Consider the following 9,597-nt stretch of genomic DNA (forward strand, 5'->3'; position numbering starts at 1 on the left):
AAGTGACAGAAGGGTCAGTCATCCATAAGCAACACGGTCGTGAGTGAAGTGTGTGTCCAAAAAGGGAATCCACCTCATGTTACCTTCAGCTGGTGTCTGACCCCCACTATTTCTCATTACTGTCACAGTTGTTTGGTAACAGGAAATGCTGGACAAAACAACAGCGGAAGTAAGTACGATGCTGTGCAAAAGTTTTTTTTAAGAAATTAATACTTTCATTCAGCAAGGATGCATGAAATTGATTAAAAGTGACAGTATACTTGTTTATAATGTTACAAAATATTTTTATTTTCTTTCTATTCATCAAAGAATACTGAAAAAACTTATCACAGAAAATATTAAGCAGCACAACTGTTTCCGACATTGATGATAAATGTTTATTGGGCAGCAAATCAGCATATTAGAATGATTTCTGAAGGATCGTGTGACTGAAGACTGGAGTAATGATGCTGAAATTTCAGCTTTGTCTTCACAGGAATAAATTACATTCTAAAATATATTAAAATACAATTGATTTTAAATTCAATTATTTAAAATTTACTTTTAAAATGAAGGAGAAAACGCTTACAGAATTATTTACTGTTCACGTCAAAATCCCTAATTGGACGGTAATTCTTTAAATGAGGACATATGGAAATTCCAGCATTTACAAGGGTTAGTCAGTAAATGTATTATTATTATTATTGGACCAGCTGAATTACTTAGAATTATTAGTTTTATTTTGACAAACACCAGGGTTGTGTGGAAATTTAGTTCCCGTTTGAATCCAAGTTTAAAGCATTAATCCAAGTGTCATTTTGGAAGTCCCTTATTTTGACCACTAATAAGTGCTATACAATATAGTGTATTTGAAAGGTTGTGTGTTTTGCATTTAAGAAATCAGAATATTAAAAATTTTGCATATTGTTAGGCCTGTGCAGTTCACTGTCATTTTTGATTTTAACAGTTTTTAGACAAATTAGGCTCTGATGAATTGGCATTTGATGCTCAAATTTAAAGGGTTAGTTCACCCAAAAATGAAAATTATGTCATTAATGACTCACCCTCATGTCGTTCCAAACCCGCAAGACCTCCGTTCATCTTCGGAACACAGTTTAAGAGATTTGAGATTTAGTCCGAGAGCTTTCTGTCCCTCCATTGAAAATGTATGTACGGTATACTGCCCATGTCCAGAAAGGTAATAAAAACATCAAAGTAGTCCATGTGACATCAGTGGGTTAGTTAGAATTTGTTGAAGCATCGAAAATACATTTTGGTCCAAAAATAACAAAAACTACGACTTTATTCAGCATTGTCTTCTCTTCCGGGTCTGTTGTCAATCCGCGTTCACGACTCCGCAGTGATGCTGCTGACGCAAGACGCTGCTGACGTGTTATCTGGTGTGCCCGAGCTTCGTTTAGGGCTGTTCGATTCCGGATTGTTTGGAATCGATTCTGATTCCTGTTTCTGGAATCGATTCCTCACTGTTATTTTCGATTCTTTTTTTTTTTTAAAACCAACACCGTCTAACATTGTCTATCGTTTACAGTCTGAGGGAGACGCACGCTGTAAACAAAACAACCTTCACAAACATGTCTAAGGATTTCGACACAGAGGAAGACTTGCATTTTTTTGCTCAGCCATATTTATTTGAACCCGAATACATGGACGAAGAACTAAGAGCGATAGAAGAAGCTCCAACACAGCAGCAACCGCTGTCACAAGCAGCATCACTGTGGAGTCGTGAATGCGGATTGACAACAGACCCGGAAGAGAATACAATGCTGAATAAAGTCATAGCTTTTGTTATTTTTGACCAAAATGTATTTTCGATGCTTCAAAAACTTCTAACTAACCCACTGATGTCACATGGACTACTTTGATGATGTTTTTATTACCTTTCTGGACATGGACAGTGCACCGTACATACATTTTCAATGGAGGGACAGAAAGCTCTCGGACTAAATCTAAAATATCTTAAACTGTGTTCCGAAGATGAACGACATGAGGGTGAGTCATTAATGACATAACTTTCATTTTTTGGTGAACAAACCCTTTAAGAACACCCCTAATTTAGAAGACATCTTACAAAAAGTGTGAATCTCTAAGGTGCAAAGAAAGAGATGGGTAAGAGAAAAAGAGAGGGAAGAGAGAGAGAGAGCACAAAGTGTAATTTGTCAGCTGTCATGCTCTCATTCCGGTTTGATGTCACCCCATTACAGTATTTGTCAGTGGTATTGTCCGCTCATGACAGATCCATAATTTCAAAAGACCGATCACACAGAATGCCTAATCGTTCTCTCTTCTCGGACATTTTTCCATGCTGAACGGACACGCTTAGCCAAACTTCTGCAGCATTAGCACCTCCGTGTATCACTGATCATTCATTAGGACGGTATTATGCCAATGCAGGGTCAATCTAACTCTCACCACAGGCTGTCAGGAGACTCGATCAATGTGTAATTATATCTGACCACCGTCATAAATAACCCAGCTTGCAAGTTCAAGGTTGTGCTTAATTGTGTTATTCACATTGCTCATGCACTATTATGCTTCTGTTGTATTGAGCCTCAAAAGCTGCTCTTGAGCATGATATTTAGCCCACGAGCAGTGGATAGATGTATCGATGGGATTTGCAGCCTGAGGACTGAAAAATAATTTCAGGATCCTGATTTATTATGGATAACTGACTATAAGGAGCTTAGAGACAGAATGAGGAAGTTGTCTGTTATGCAATTCCATTGGCTGAGAGTTTTTACATAATGTGTGTGTGTGTGTATATATATATATATATATATATATATATATAAATATATACACACACACACACACACGTATAGGTGAGTGTGTGATTGTTTCTCAAAGACTTTAGACATACAAAGACGGTGCACTCATAATACTATGGGAGAAAGTGCAATGTGCAATATGGTGAAATAAGTCCCGTCTTCAATCGGCAATTCAACAGTTCCCGCCCACTTTTTCAGTGCCGTTGGTTTTGGAAGTATTTTTTCCATTCATTTAGGGATGTCAAAAAAGTACTTGTTAAAGCGTTGTAAGCTATGAACCAAGTCAACCAGCTACAAGTGAATCATAACATTACAAATTTTGATTTGAAGCAAAAGTATTTGAAAATGAATGTGAATTTAACGGCTCTAGTGAGGAAAAGAACTACAATGCCATGAAGCATCATATAATCGAATTAAAAACGATGGAGAAATACTCTGACTCCACTTATTGGTGGAATTTAATGTAGTAATGTAGGGTAATGTAGTTTTTCACCATGAATTCCGTTGTTAAATGATTATTTTAAAACTAAGTTGAAATAATGCGGGCTGACAGGTTAAACAGAAGCAAATGCTATCGATTAACAACCTCGTAGCTCACAGTAAGACTGTCTTTTAAGGCTTTTAATGTAGCTCTTTTGACTGTCTAGATAACACACTATTGCTGCATCATAAATTGCGTAGTGTTTGAGGAGATACTACATTTAAATTTGAATTCTCTTTGCGACTGGTAAAAAAAGTATGCTCTATATAATAAGAATAAGGTTAGTATGAATGAAATTCAGATGTACTACATCCACCATGTTGTTACTGTCACGTGACCTACAGCGTCAGTTGCGTAACTTCGCTGCCATTCACTGCCACTGTCCATGAATGCACACTTCTGAATCTCAGCAGAAGTAGTAGATCATCCACGGACTACTGTTTTTCAAATAATATGTACAACTCTTTTAGCGTACTGTTTTTTTGCATACTAGTAGTGAAGTATACGATTTTGGACGTAGTGTGTTTTTTGATCATCCATTACGAATGGCTGCCATTCTGTTGGGAATATGATCTTGCAGAACACTGAACAGATGCAATAATCACATCTTTTTTTTTATCACAGTACTTTAAATATAACCTGAATCCATGACACTTTAATTAAATTCACTTAAAAATCCTTCAGAGACAAATGAAAGTAAGCCATTTTCAGAAGTGATTACTATGTAAAGGTATAAACACTGGCTGGTTGCAGTATCAGAACATTGCTGTTTGTTTGCGCATCTTAAACCAGCCCAACACAGCAACATTGACTCAACCAATAGTGTGAGCTGGGGGCAGGACTATCTGAACTATTTGACCAATGGCAAACAGCATACCTGTTTAGAGTGTTGCCATGGAGCCTTATGCAATCCAAGGACACAGGCTCAAGTACTTCCAAAAGCCCCTGCCACCGTAGAGCACTTCTACAAAGCACTGAATCCTGAAATTTGTTTAGCAAAAAAATGATCCATTCAAAAGGGAGTCACTCCAATTGTGTTTATGATTTTTCTTCAGGTGTATGATAAAACAACTGCATTGTAGGAGAGACCGGAGCCATTTGTAGAGACCAAATCGTAATAAAGGCACCTTGTGCACAGGCAAGCACCCGCACATTTTCTTATAAAATGAACAAATATAGCTTATATTTACAGTCTTGTTGCTCTGACCAGTACAATGAGCGAGTTCAAAGTTCTGCTGAGGTGTCAACATGTCAGCTGGGATTACTGGAGCACACTAGAAGGTTCACTTTATAATCGCCAGTGTTCCTGCTCATAGTCTTTCTTTCTTAATGAGACAATTGTGTAATTGCCTAGTGATTTCAGAGGGTAATAGATTAAACTAATCCTCTCAACAAAATATCTGTGTTTCCTTCTTGCCAAAGAAACTTTCCTATTACCAGCTAAAGCCCATTAAATTGCACTGTTGGATTTACAAATGTAATCAATAGATAATTGTCTGGGGCTTCTTTCAGCCGCATACTGATGGCAAGCCACCCGCTGCTTTTGTATTTTCTAATCTAAAGTCATTTTTCTCCTATATTACCTCTTATGCATCTCCCATCAAACGCGGACAGGTGTGTTTCTGCATGCCTGCTATATAGTCCAGATTAATGAAGAAAATTTCAATGTTTGGTCCCTTGCAAGCGCTGATTTTTCCTGCTAATTTACGGCTTGTTGAAAGACATTAACCACACTAGCACTACTGGATTGAACTGGGTCAATTCGATATTTATTTGGCCAGTTGAAACGATGAGCCTAAATTCTATTGCTTGTCTAAAATGAGCTTATTTAATTCATCTCCCGAGCTCGCTGAAAACACAGACCTCCTCATCAGATAGATCTATCAATGAACGTCCCACCCCAGAGATTTATAATGACTATGAAATGTGTCAGTCGTGCGGTGACCTGATCTGATACTCCAGCACAAGGGGGTTAGGCAGCAGCGCGGAACCGGCCGCTCTGCGTGATCGTGGGTAAAATGAAATCAGAGAGAGTGCAGTGACACGGTTACCCCAGCCAAACTGACTGTGATTATCTCTTTCTAACCTCAGACCTCCAGTTCTTGGACGTCACCTTTGACCTCTTGAGGCTGCAGGAAAGAAAAATCACAAGTAAGGTCCCTTACATTGCAATTGTTAAATGAAGACTATTTCTGAAGTCTCATGCTTTTTTTCTGTTGAGAGAAAGATTTTTTCAACTGATCACAAATTACACATATCTGGATATATATAGAGAGTAAGTGTGTGTGTGTGTGTGTTTATAATTTAGTATATATTAGGGATGTACCGATAGGGTTTTTTGGCTGATACCGATTTTAACAAGCAACTATTTGAACTTTTTGCTCCCCTATTTGTCATTAAAATAGATTGTAACATGCGTTTTCTTTCTCAACTGTTTATGCCCACTTAAGACTGTTTACTAGGACACACACTAAGATTTTGACATACTTTTATGTGAATTTGACGTGAGGGAGAACTCAATTCAGTGCTCGTGTGCTGTCTGAGATGTGGCTTTCTGTGTGCGCTTCAGATGTGTGCATACACAAAACTTCTAACACAGCACACGAGTACTGAATTAAGTTCTCTTTGGCATATTTTTCCACTTGAATATTTAAATTGGCAAGGCTTAAAACATGTGCAAATGCTAAACTTTCGTGATGACGAAAGTATTTTACCCAGAGAAAAATGTTGGATTATGCAACAGACATTATACAACGCAATGCTTTCATGTAGTTAATTAATAAACTATCAGTTTATGTTGGCTTTTTCATGCTATTGCCGATATGCCAATGGTTTATATTGATAAAATAAAAATCGGCTGAGAAATATCTGTGGTTGATATGTCAGTGCATCTCTAGTATACATAATTGTTTCACAATTGTTTATCTCTGACAGCAATGAGAATCAATGGAAACCAAACTGAAATGTTTTTTCTTTAGAAACCAGTAATCTCAAATATTGTTTTCATCTCAACAATGTCTCAAATTTTGCTCAATTTTTTTCAAAGTCTGTAATGAAAAGTCATGGATCTCGATATGAACTCAAATATTTCCCATCAGACTCTTCTGAGACTAAATTATTGGAGCTGTGGAATCCATATTAATACATATGATTATTTTTATATTTTTATTTCTCCAAAGGCCTTTTAGATAAAGCTTCTGAGTCAAAATAATACTTATATGAAACAAGTCCATTAAGTCTCTATATAAGAGAAAGATTTGAGCAATAATATTTTCTCCTGGGTACTGTTGTTAGACCGAATGAAGGTGTTTTATTTGAAAGGCCTGATTGTGTTTTAATGGAACTCTTATATTTTCCCCTTTGTGAATTTTAAGAAAAAGACAAAAACATGAATATGAATAAATTATCAGATGCTGTTGTTTTCAAAATTTGTGACATTATCTTTCACTCTGTTGACATCTCTCCTATGTTCAGCTGTTGTTTTCTTGCAGTTTTAAAGGACAGCAGAAACCCATTTTCAATTCACTCTCGACACAATCGTTCAGCACTGTGATTTGGTAGCATCTTTGAAGTGCACCGCTGTGTCCTTTAGACTGTAAATGGAAAATAATGCATCAATAACATTGTGCCTATTGTGAGGAGACTGGTGTGGTGCGAATTAGTAAAGATGTTCTATACGAGCACTTCACGCATAATACTCACACACAATGTCCCCTAAACACACACAGACACTGTCATTTTACTCTAGGCCTGGTTGCCATGGTGATGCATCGGTTTGGAGGTCTGCATGGACACTTGCAGTTTTCAATACATTAAGACATAATGGCAGTGCCCGTGCTGGATACGGCAATTTGTGCCTGTGCAGCTCAGGCTTATTGTTGCACTCTTCTCTTTTTATTTTCTCTCGCTCTCTCATTTCTCTTCTCCCTTGATCCGTCCTCCTTATTTACACACACACACACACACACACACACACACACACACACACACACACACACACACACACACACACACACACACACACACACACACACACACAAAACACTATTATCCTTCCAAGTACCTTGAAAACAGTACTGGGAACATTTTCGTATAGCGTAGGCATGTTTTCAGTTTTTATGGAATTGTATGGTAATGTCACTCTCTCTAAATAACAATATAGTGTGCAAAGCCAAATACAATGCTTTCGGAAAGCACACCAACACAGGTGAGTGTTTTTTGAAGCATTTGCCTTGCTGGAAAATCCAGTTTAAATGGTTTTGGTTAATTTCTAGCTGGTCTGCCCTGTCTATTTATGACTATAAAGCTTGTCTATATCACTGACCACTTTGAAAACCAATTGGTAGGGCTTAGGTCGACATAGTAGGTTATGTTAGTGAAGCTGGTTAGAGCTGAAAACCACTTTGAAACCAGCTGAAAAAACAGCTTAAACTATGGTCTCCAAACCTGGTCAAGTCAGGGTTCAGCTGATTTACCAACTTGTCTACAAGCCTCCAAGTGCTCAAAACCCCCTTAGCCATCAAACCAGACCGACTTTAGCATTAGAAAGCATCTTGGTGGCCATTCAAGACCTGCAAACAAGCCTAAGATGGTTTGCTGGTCTTAGCTGGTATATTTGGTCTCCAAGCCTGGTCCAGCTGGTATTTAGATCAGCTGGTTAAAACCCATCTAAACAGTCAAATCACCCCAACCTGAGCAGTGTAAACCAGCTTGGTGGAGTATGAAAACCACCTTTAAGCTATGTTTTGTAGCTGGGATGGTCCCAAAATAAGTTTGACCACCTTAAATTGTTATGAGCTGATGCAGTTGCTGCAGACTAGCAATATTATTGGCTTCCTGTATTTTATTATCAGAATTATAAGTCACTTAACCATGAAAATGTCTCTTCCAGGTGTATGTCCATTCCAAGATGCATCATTAAGATGTGGATGACTTTCCTTTTGGGTCCAGGTCACCGGAATGACCGATATGAAGACTTGGATGGTTGAAAGTCACACATTCTCTTCCCGTTAATGACTTTGAGCCCTGAGGCCTCAGACAGGAGCCTGCAGACCTTCGGATTGATCCCCTCCTGTCTCCTTCAGGTTAGCCCTCCAGGAACCCCATCCAATCACATCAAATCACAGACGCCAAGTGGTGCGGTCCCGTCCAATCACACTGATTGCTTTGGAAAGTCCTGGCCATCCCTTAAGCTAACAGTGCAATTACTGGAAGTGTCTCATAAAGGGAAAGAGGAGGTGGAGGGATGGATGGGTGAAGGTGATTAATTGAGGTGGGAGCTGTTTAAGGGAGAAGAAAGGAAGTGGGAGATAGAGGAAGTGAGAGACAAAGGTTTTAAGGGGGGCAACAATCAGATGGATCATGAGAAAAGAGTGCATTGAGGGATCAGGTGGAATAATGGATGGAGGGGGAGGGGGGGGGGGTGAAGAGGGATCAATCCGCTCCACGGCTCATGTGAGAGAGACTGAAAATGTGGTGAAGAGTAAACTGACCAACTGGTTAATAGCTGCTACTTGCTTGATTCATTGACAAATTGCTTCACGTTCTCTGCCAAGTCTGGAATATTCAGCTTTTTGAGAGCATAGAAATAGAAATAGTACAGAATCTCTACACATGACTGAGATTAGACAGAATCTGTAGACTAGGAAAACGACAAACATAATGAAATAAGATTTGTACACAGTTTGCCTATTACTGAAGTGGAATGTCATTGCACCAGAAAGAGCTGCTGATATTTTCCAGCATTTTCTCAGGGTAGTTTGTGGAAATGCTGTAAGACTGTGACATCCACAGAGTAAATTGCATGGCGAGATGCTGCTGCTCCCCATGTGCCACTGAATATGCTGCTGTTGTCGTTTTCAATAGCCATCACAATAAAGAGAATTCCTTTAAGATTTTTCCCTCCAAATGTCATGGCCATCTTCAAAGGCCTTGAAGGGCAGCTGTATTTTAAAAGCAATATTGGCAGTAAACACGGCGCTTACTCTATCTGGCTCTATCATCAGCGTGTGTCGGGGTGATAATCGTAATGGGGAAATGGCACCTGAAACGTTTGAACTTTACTTTCCTCATCCATATGGGCCTGCTTTGCCCTGTCATTGTCCTCCCTCAGCTTTCTTCAGCTGCCACGCCACGTCCTCGCTTCCCGGCCATCAACGCAACCTTATCATCCAAAGCCATTTCCTGTTCGCATGAATGCATAGCCAAACTTAGCCAAATGCATCCAGGAAAATAGAACCGGCTCAGGGAGAGTTGAACACTATAAAGTCTTTGAAGTTTATTTTATTGAGAAAGAAAGAAATAAGGACAAATAAGCACAACAGCCTTCAGGCAAATGCTAGCGTGTAAAGG

The sequence above is a fragment of the Chanodichthys erythropterus genome, chromosome 20 (genome assembly GCF_024489055.1).
Source record: "Chanodichthys erythropterus isolate Z2021 chromosome 20, ASM2448905v1, whole genome shotgun sequence".
NCBI classification, from domain to species: domain Eukaryota; kingdom Metazoa; phylum Chordata; class Actinopteri; order Cypriniformes; family Xenocyprididae; genus Chanodichthys; species Chanodichthys erythropterus.